The following is an 8,873-nucleotide window of genomic DNA, read 5'->3' on the forward strand; positions in this document are numbered from 1 at the left end:
TAATTGGACTAGCTTTTTTAAAAACATAATTTTTAGCTGTATCAAAATCTAAATTTCTTATTAAATATGCCAAATCCAATAACTCATCAGAAATGTCAATCTTTTCTTAACATCTTATAGTGAACTAAAGAAAGCAGTTACAAACAGTAGCAGGTCAATACCATAATTCTGGAGTGGAAATTAACAATAAACACACAATTTGTCAAATCACAATCCTCTTAAATCCATTTTAATCAAAATCCAAACACAAAAAGGTTTCTCTGATGGGTAAGAATCCAACTGCATTTCTGCTTTCAAGTAATTGTCTCAGCCTCTGAGCAGCAAAAAACTTTCAGGCTACCCTCCTCATATTTGAAGAGGGGCTTCAGTCACTCCTTGTAATGAGTCTTTTTTCCTATGAGGGGAAAACAGAGGTCTCAGTTGTCAGGTCTTATTTTTTAACAGCAGATTGAATATCATACTGGCAAAATGAGTACTGTGTCCCAAAGTGTAAAACAATTAAATGTCCAATCTGTATTTTTGGGCTGACTCTAAGGTAAATGGGACTCCTTAGGTCTGGAAGTTTGAGTAGCAAGTACATCAAGAGGCTGGGAATCACAGTTGTCACCACAACCTTCTTTCCCTTCTCAGATTGCAGCAAGTTGTAGTAAGTCGGGAGCATTGGTTCAGGGGTTTCCTCGGCCTGCAGCATGGTGGGATGAGGAAATCAGGATCACAGGTTTAGGAAACTCTCTCTGCTTGTTTATGGAGTCGTCAGTGACTGTGATGTCATCAGGACTGGCATTCCTCTGCTGTATGCATCAAACCAGACATTCTGGAAGCTCTCTCGCTTGATCCTCATCCTGTCAAAAAACACAGACATGCCCTCGACACCATATTAATGCAGGATCAGGTCCTTCCCATAATTCAGTGCAAGGGTCTCCCCACCTTGCTTTAGCAAAGCTTGTCTTGGTGCCATCATGCCAAAATCTGTCCACAGCAGATTGCTCATGAACATCCATATTCAAGAAGTTTAGTGTAAAAGGTGCATGGTTCAAGACATTATGTGGTGTTTGAAGATATATTTCTTTTTGTTTTATTTTTTGAAGTTGTGTTTTTAAGGTGCCATGGGTATGTTCTACGATTCCTTGTCGTTGAGGGTTATAAGGAATGCCTGTCTTACGTTTGATCTTCCATTGGGAGCAAAATTGTTAAAATGCTTTACTAGCATATCTGGACCCATTTCCATCTTTATGATTTTTGAGGTCCTTGTAAATAAGAAGCATTTTAAGTAATGAGTTATTACATGCTTAGTGGCTTCCCCAGTTTGTGCAGTGGTCATCAAGAATCCTGAATATATATTGACTGTCACAGGCACAAGTCTTAATTTGCCAAACTTTGTAATATGAGTAACATCCATTTGCCATAAATTATTAGGAAGTAGTCCTTGGGAATTTATTTCCAGTTGGGGTAAAGGTAAATATTATGGGTGTACATCAGTCACATTGCTTAAGCATTTGACAAGCAGCTTCTCTTGTTAATCTAAATTGTTTTCTTAAACTTATTCTATTAACATATGCGGCTCTTCCATTGGAAGAACCACCTGCAAAAATTAACATGGCATCATTTAAAGGATCTTTTGCTACAACTTTAGGAAAAATAAAGGAATATAGTTGTGTGAAATGCAGCAATGGATGCAGTGGGAAAAATTGTTAATCTGGACTTCAAATTGAGCTAATGCAACTGCGCAAAAATCACTATTTTGAAATAACCAATCAGTCTGTTGCTTAGTACAAGGAACATTGATCATAGCCAGTTCTCTGCCAAAATATCTCCTAGATTCCATCCTACTCTTTTGTGCTATCCAAGCGACTGCTTCAAATAAGAGTTTAATACCTTAGCTGGTAAAATGGGAAGATACAGCCATAATAGTGGACAGTTTTGTCTTAATACTGCTGTAGAATTAAGTTTTGTAGGTCTTATACATGCTTGCCAAGGCTGATCATAGATACTATAATGTACTTACTGTCTCTGTACAGCATACTCTACCTGGGTGAGTACCTATCTGGCAGCTTCTGTAAGCTGTCTAACGGAACTTGGATCACTGTTCCCTTTAAGAATTTCACTTAGTGGCTCAAGATCTCCCATAGGATATTTTAAATAAGGTTTTCACCATTGGATATTTTATTAAAAGTTTGTAAGCTACCTTTTTGACCTAAGTTGCAAGTCTGTCTAGCTGACAGGCTTAACTCGCAGTCATTTACATTTTTATAGATACCTGTCTGAACCTGGCACTTCAGTTTCCTGAAGCTACTATTTTGCGGCTGTCAGGTCAGGTTAGGCTCATGCCTGAAGCTGAGCCATATGGTGGGGCATAAACCATGCTCTTGACTTGGCAGTGTCCCACTGGGGACTTGGGACCAGGAGGTGCCTGTCTTTCCTTGCCTGCTGTGCCTGGGCACAGGCCATGCCTTTTATTTTAGCAGTCAGTTTAGCATCAGAGGTCAGTGTTAGAGGCGGCTGACAAGTTTACAGGCTCTCGGGTGTCCGCCTTTGTAGCAGCTCTGAGACTGCAGCGTGAGACCACAGACTAAGGGGGGTTTAGCCACACCAATGTTTACTATGCTTGCTTTTTTATCTTAAATATTGTAATCACAAAATTAGGAGAATTCCTGAATCCTCACCTCTGTTAAAAGTCATGGATGTATCCATTATAAGTTCCTTGGTTCATGGACCAAATAGCCTCTAGTTATTTCCATTGACCTGCTCTGGGTGCTGACTGTGGGAGGTATAGTCCTTCAAACTTCCCTGTCTCCTGCCTTTCCTGGCTCCACAGCACAACCAAGGCCACAAGGCGTGTAAAGATTGTGAGTCAGATCTGAAGCTCTAAACCTCATTTCAGATGACCTTTTTCCAAAGATGGAGACCTTGTCATGAGTACTTGTCAAAGTCTTAGAGTTGTTGAGGACATGGGCACTTATAACACAAAACTTCCAACTGTCCTTCTTGTGACCAGTTTTGTCACATCCCAGAGGCTTTCTGAAAGCGCAGCCTTTAGCAGACACACCCAAGATGTGCATCCAAGATTACATCCACTTTTCTGAAGAGATTTCATTCTTATATTAGAGGAGCCCTAATTTTCACTTGTCCTAGAAGAATTCTTGGATTACCTTTTAAATTTGCTTTCTCCCCTAGTGACTTTAGATGTGTTTGTTAGTTTAAATGCCATTATAGACTGAGAAACCCCAAGGCAGTCTCTATAGTCCAGCTTTCCCCTAAACACTCCAGCTAGGGAGCCATGTAACACGCTCCACAGCTCTGTTTTCATCCAAAGGATACTTGAAATGCAGTGTTTCTCAAACCAAGCACCCTTATATCTCCCAATCTCTGCTGAATTTTTCCAGTCATGGCATTTGTAGATTATATTCTGTCATTCATTTTTGGGTTTTTATTTTTATTTTCTTACACTTCAAGTATAAACTCTGAGAAAGTCCTGTTAGGTTCCCCTTCAAAATGTGTTCAGAACTTGTACTTAGATTTTGAGACAGAGTCTTTGGGGTTATTGAACTCTACCATTCTGAGTCAAGACATTAACCATCTTTAAATTTCTTTAAGGGAATTCAAGAAGTATTCTTTAGTATTCATGTTGTATAACTATTCCTGGAGAGAATATTCCATTTATTCCAAATAGGAAGGACAATAACAGAAGGAAGAATTCTGTCTAAGTTTTTGGTGGTTTTGTAAAACAAACAAACAAAAAAAAACAAAAAAAAACCCAGCCCTCCAAGGGAGTGCCACTATTAGGAGGCATAGTGAAGTAGGTATGGCCTTGTTAGAGGAATTGTCACTGTGGGGATGTACTTTAATGTCTCCTAAGTTCAGGCTTCACTCGGTGTGACACTTAATTACCGCTAGCACCATATCTGCCTGAATACTGCCATCCGCCAGTCTCCCTGCCATGGTGATAATGGACTAAACCTCTGAAAGTGTAAGCCAGTACCTCGATGCTTTCCTTTATATGAATTGCCTCGGTCATGTGTCTCTTCCCAGCAATAGAAACCCTAGAAAACAAAGTCTATATTGGTGAACCAATGATATAATTTTAGAATTACTTACAGAAACATGGGTGAAGGATTAAGTATGGGTGACTTGGGCAGCCCCATCACTGCACTCTGACTGTGTGACCTCTCATGAAAGCTGTGTCTTTGGGTTCCCTGGGAAACCTTAGGTAGCTATACCACTGAAGTATCATCTTTCAGTATTCTAGTGTCCTGGCTACTTTACCCATGTTTTCTGCCATTTGGACATGTATCCTTCGCTGTATTAAAGAAGTTCTTGTACCATGTTCTCTTATTTTTAAATTTCTCTGGAATGTTTAATGTCCTCTATGATTTCTTCAATGATATACTAATTTTTTTGGATTTCTGCTAGCCACAAACTCACAGTGTACTTGAGGATTCCTTTGTACTCATGATCCTTCTGTTTCCACTCCCTTAGTGCAAGGATTATCGCTGTATACAACCACATCCAGATTATTTTTAGAAGAAAATCCAGAATGACCAAGTTCGATAAAATTGCATTGGAGTCTGAAACACAGTACAAAAGGAAATAACAAAATCTCAAGGGACCTGAGTAAAGAACTAAGTTTGGAATTTATCAGAATTTTCTGTAGCTGACTGGAAACAACTCAAACATACACAGTTTGAGTCTATGTACTTCCTGCAGATCTTTTTATTCTATGTGATTCCTATAGATATACATTCTAGGTGTTTCAATATCACATATTAAAATATTATAATGATCAATTTTACAGTATCATCTCTGAAATCTGCTCAATTTCTTATCAGACCAAAGGCCCTTCCATCATCTCCGTGGTACATGTCAGCCGCTCTTACCCTGTCCATGTGGAATTGATTACTGAATATTACTAATTTAATGGCTCTAATAATATGAAACATCTTATTTCCTTTGCACTGTATGTTTGTTCAGGACTCAGACTAACATTTTCTTAAGAATTTCTGTATTGTTGTAGTAAAAGAAACACAATTTATACTCAATGGACAATCATTACTTTCCTTCAAGCTATCTATGATTCTGTATAAGTTACAAAAAGAAGTGCAATATAAACGAAGCTAATCAAGTAACTTCTTCTTAACCTCTTTTTATTATATTATTAAAATTATATTTTATTACATTATAATTCTATTACATAACTTTTACTACAAAGAGATAGAAATACTGGCAAGCAATCAGTGGTTTTTGTTCTTACTAAAATGATGAATCATTTTATCACTTTCATGCTGCTATGAGTAACTTCCTTAGACACAAAACATTAGTCTCATAACTGATATTTTTCTAGTTCCAAATCTAATAAAGGGTAGTCTTATGATTATCAGCTAGTAAATAATTAATGGTTGAATAAAACCGACACTAAGATACTATCATCTGCTTTATCACTTAAGAGTAGTTTTTAACTTTTTATTAATTTTTAATTTGGTGTGTATGTGTTCTCACACAAACCCTGCATGTGAAGGTCAGAGGACAACTTGCAGCCATTGATTCTGTCCTCCTACCATGTGGGTCCATGTATCTAACTCAAGTCATCTAAGAAGACAGCAAACACTTTTAGCTGCTGAGCCATCTCTCTATCTCCCTAAAGTATTCATTGTTGTCAACTACATAACTGGATGTGCCCAATTCAAAACAAGACAAAATCAGTTTCTGTCTCTTTGAGAATCTGCATTAAAAAAATGGTTGGTTTTTTTTTGTTTTATTGAAAGGTGTATATATATATATATGAATGATTGACTCTGTTCTCTCTATGCATTAAGTTCCAAGAATAATGTATTTGAACAGTACATTTTATAAAAAGGTGTTTATGTTTGAATGATTGACTCTATTCTCTCTATGTGTTAAGTTCTAAGAATAATGTATTTGAACATTTCATTTTTCTTCCTCAGTTTTATTAAGAAATACTGTTTGTAAAAGTAAGAACACATGTCGTATGAATTATCAGAAAAAAAAGTTTTTAACTTTCACCTCAGTGACCATATTTATAGAAATCAAAAACTAGAAATAGTCTTCAGGTGCATTGTGCATTGTTCTCTCTCATTGCCGGTTAAAAGTTTCAATGAATATTAACATGGAGACCTTTGCTATAGCTTCTGTTAGAAGCTCTTGTGTGTGATACTGGACTCTCATATGCTGATAGCTAGACACATAACCTTCAATCCATGCTACTTAGAAACTCATCCTCAGTTTGAGTTATGTCTATATATCAAAAAGCAAAAGCACTAAATTTCAGTTATATTATGCAAATAAATAAAAATGGTTGCTTCAGCCTCATGTACTCCTGGGTATACATTGTGTATATATACCTTGAATGATTTACCCCTTCCTGCCCTGTTAAGACCTCAAACTGATTTATCTGATTTAAATATTTATGTACAGTGTTTCATATTATTAGAGCCATTAAATTAGTAATATTCAGTAATCAATTCCACATGGACAGGGTAAGAGCGGCTGACGTGTACCACAGAGATGATGGAAGGGCCTTTGGTCTGATAAGAAACTGAGCAGATTTCAGAGATGATACTGTAAAGTTGATCATTACAATATTTAAATATGTGACATTGAAATACCCAGAATGTATAGCCATAGAATACACAGATCTGCAGGAAGTATATAGACTCGGCAATGATGTGGACTCTTCCAGCACATTCCATGTCACAGATACAGGATGAACAGGTGCAACTGATTAGGTGATCCTGCATCCACCTCTCTTTTGCTGTGTCCGACAGAAAACTCTGACTGAGTCTAGAAAGAGAATTCTAGAAATCTGTGTCTTGTCTGGCTCTAAGAATTCTTTGACTTTCTCATACTGAGGTAACATTTGACAGACAGGGTTCTAATATACTCTTCTTAGGAGAGAACCATCAAAATTTCAAAAGTTATGGAAGTTACTTACATATCAGCAGGAAAGTACCATAAATTTCAGTCCAGGCCATATAGGATTTTCATGTGATCTGAAGCCAACCAGAAATCAAAAACCTGTTGTAAAAAAAATAAATGTTATTTTAAATATATATTTATGGAGAATATCAACCTGAGACAATAGACAATACTTATAACCTCTGAGAAGTTGTCCCCAGTTTTTAAAGTCATCAAGCAAATTATTGAATTCCAGATTTAAAAAAAATAAATGGAAGTATATCAACACAAATAATATGTAATACTACAGACTTAGATTTCAAAGGAAGCCGGAAAAGAAAGAAAATTGACATGAATCAAAGTGAGACTATCATGCATGCAAGAGATTCAGAGAAGAGCAGAGACAGTCTTGAAAATACATTTCAGTAATTATCATGTATACAGCTGCATTTCCTCTAGCAAACAGAGCCTTTCTTAAAAAATGCACCTACAGAAAAGCTGCCCTGGGCTTCCAGTTTTGTGTGTCTGGAAGCCCTCTTTTCTTTAAAGCTTTTTTATGTCTTATGTAGATCCATGCCCTAGACAGGAGGTACCATTTTGTAATCAGACTGCTCTTTTGTTTCCAGCTGCCCAGACCCGAATAATCACACAGAATGTTTATTAATTACAACACTGCATGACCAACGACTCAGGCATATTTCTAGCTAGCTCTTACATCTTGAATTAACCCATTTCTATTAATCTGTGTATAACCATAATGCTATGATCTACCAGGAAGGATCTGGCAGCATCTTTCTCCTTCAGTAAGTACTTGGTGTCTCCTTGCCTCCACCGATTCCCTCTATGTGTCTCCGTTCAGATTTCCCATTTGGCTTTACTCTGCTAATACACTGGCCAGAATGGATTTATTCATCAACCAATAACAGCAACACATATACAGAATTAAGAGAGTTTGAAGAATCCACATCACATCTGAAACACTTGCCTCTTGTTTTAGAGCCTCTCTTCCATAGAGCTGTACTAGCAACAGAGGAAGGAGGACTGATACATAATCACTAGGTTTTCCATGAATATGGAAGTGTAGTTGGGGAGAGCAATCATAAAAAGTGTTAGAATTTCTTCCCTGATCATTTCTTGATTTGATTGGCATTAGATGACATTAGAGAAACATTACTAGACGTTTTTTATCTTTGTTCTGGTGTTGCCTTGAATTAAATTATTTTAATGTCTTTCCATGGATCAGAGTAGGTGGGCCTTCAAGCTTATTAACTATGTCACCACTTGCAAATATGCTAGGGCTACCAAAGTGGAGTTGCATGTTTGCAGGGGTCTCATAAAGACCCAATGGGGTTCATTTGAACAGTGTGTTGACATTGAGACTTGGGATGTCATCTGTCCTCAGTAATATAATCCATTATGGAGAAGATAGAATGACACATTTTTAAAATGTGGTTGGAGGAAATGAGTGTATTACAATACCAATATAGATTTAGCAAGCCCTTACTTTTTGAGTACTCATAGGTGTAAGTGAAGACTGCTCATTTGTTCCCAGCTGCCCAAACCTGAATAATCACAGAGAAACTTTATTAACTACAAGACTGTTTGGCCCATAGCTTGGGCATATTCCTAGCTAGCCCTTACATCTTAAATTAAATCCATTTCTATAAATCCGTATATAACCATTTGGCTTTGGCTTACAGGTAACTGGTATGTTACTCTTTGGCAGCTACATGGCATCTCCTGGACTCCACCTACTCTGTATATACATATATATCTTCCAGCTTGGCAATATTCTGCCTTGCCATAGGACAAAGTTGCTTCTTTCCTGTCCAATGGTAATAAAACATATTCATAGCATACTACACATAGGCAAGCCATGTAGACTAGGTAAGAATTCTCTAATGATAGCCTGACCATATCATTGGCATTTGATATGAGATGCAGTAGAAAAATACAGTTGGTTC

Source organism: Myodes glareolus, chromosome 14 (assembly GCF_982192425.1).
Source record: "Myodes glareolus chromosome 14, mMyoGla1.1, whole genome shotgun sequence".
NCBI lineage: Eukaryota > Metazoa > Chordata > Mammalia > Rodentia > Cricetidae > Myodes > Myodes glareolus.